The following is a 2,214-nucleotide window of genomic DNA, read 5'->3' on the forward strand; positions in this document are numbered from 1 at the left end:
AGTGGACATCAGCCCTTGGGGAGCTCACTGAGGGAGGTGCGGAGCAGCCAGTGATCAGAGTGAATTAGAGTTATGCGTGACATGCAAAGGAGAGGCTCCAGAATGTGACGACAGCTGAGTTTTAAAGTGAAGCTTTTCCGCCCGAGGGGAGAGGAATAGACGACAAAGACAGTGCTGCCGGCTGTGAAAAGAGTCAACTCCTTTTGTTGGCTCTTTAAAAACAGAGACCTGGTATCCATTGGTCTTCTCATTTAAAGCAGTGGGCTACTCAGTGATGTCTTTGGCATCAAAGCAGAGCAATTAATGAACATGGTTGCAACAGTATAAATAATCTTTGCTGTCCTTTAGCTAAGCCCTTGTTAATATCCTCACACTTCCCACACTTGAAATTCCATGTGCAAGTATGAATAGAAAAGAAACTTCCTAAATTTAATTTTTTGCCACTTTCATGTTTATGTTCAATAGGTTATATTGAGATCAATCCATCATGTGAGATTCCAAGCATTATCTTACATTTTCTTGCCCCAAAACATTTTATGTTTAATTCTGAATATGCAATCTGATTATATTTATGTAAAACAGGTTTTAACTTCAATCCACGGGGAGTTAAAAAAGTAGTAAAATAGTTAAAATAATTTAGATTGTAGCTCTTAATTTACAAAATGTAATGGGGATTATGATGACTTAATTTGATTTGAGAGAGAAAAATCACTTGAAAATGGTATAAAGAAGCAACCTTTCAAGAAACCAGTGCCTACATAAACTATCCTTTTGTGCACTAATAGAACCAAAGTAATAAATACATATTTAGGACAAGTGTTCACTTGCGTATTACCATCATCTTTATTAATCATTTGGGACACACACTTTAAACATATCAGTGTTACAAAGATGGATTGGTTTGTGGGGGAAAACACACTTTCATTGTATGTTTGCCCTAAAGTCAGTGTTGTTCAAGCATTAGACCAAAGATAAACTTTGTGGAACCTTGTACATTTGTATTGTGGCCCAGTTTTTAGGCCCACAAGTTATTACTGTCTAAGGGATATCATAACAATAGAGTTCATTTGTTTGGGGATGTTATGTTTGTGTTTTTCTTGCCACACTTTAGCCTGTGTGGAGTATCATGTAACACCTCTGAAGCTCTACTTCTCACCTTTCCCCGATGCATGACACTGCCCATGGGGTCTCCACTGTCCTGACAGAGCTGTCAGTGAAATCGAGACCGCACAACAATAACTAGCACAAAGCCTTTTTATTCAAATCTGTGACATAGCCATGATGTTGAGAAAAGTTTACATCCCCAAGCTTGTAATTTAATATGAAATAATCACCAATGTGGGCATTTAAGTGACAAGGTGTTTTGTCTTTAAAATGAACCTGACAGCCTTATCCATTAGGTGACATGTCACTTTGCTGCATCTACAAACTGTGCAGACGTTACTGTAAAATCATCCACAAACATTTGATCCCTTGGCCCTTGTGGATCGGCTGTCATTCCCATCATCAGATATTTCATTATCCCCGTCATAATGAGGTGCAAACATATCAAATTACTCCCTGAAAAATAAAATGCAATAACTTTTCTTTGATGTGCTTCTCTTTTGCAGCTGTGTGACACATTTTCAGACTACAGTGCAGGTGTTCTGACTAAGGCAAAAGTAAGAAAGTGGGCTTCACACATATGAACTTGATCTTTAGTCATTGTTGAATTGCTATAGATTTTCAGAGTTAAAACACTAAGCATACTGTTCCCTGACAATGAAATAGTACCAGAAAGGAAAGTCAAACACAAGCACTGGGGCATTCAAGCTTTTATCTTCCAGCTACAAAGAGCTCCACCAGGCTGAGAGCACCAAACTGTGGTTTTTGTCAAAGGGACTCAGCTGATTGCACAGACACACAGAGAAAGCCACAACTTTGTAGGGTGATAAGAGAATCAAAGCAGGTAGAAATAGAGAGAAATTCAAGAGAAGAAAATGTACTTTTGAGTACTTTATTTTTTTGAGAGAAAGTGCCTCACACCCACATATGAGATCTCTAATAGGCTCTTTCATCTTTCACCCATGACTTTAAATAATAGCCTCCTTTAATACACTGCATGTCCGTGTAACTTTGGAAGGACTGATGTGAGCTCCACCCCAGCCCACTCTGACTGGTACCTATAAGCATTTCCACAGTGGGCGGGTCCAGTCAGTGCTCGTTGGCTTTAGG

This window comes from Perca flavescens, chromosome 13 (assembly GCF_004354835.1).
Source record: "Perca flavescens isolate YP-PL-M2 chromosome 13, PFLA_1.0, whole genome shotgun sequence".
NCBI classification, from domain to species: domain Eukaryota; kingdom Metazoa; phylum Chordata; class Actinopteri; order Perciformes; family Percidae; genus Perca; species Perca flavescens.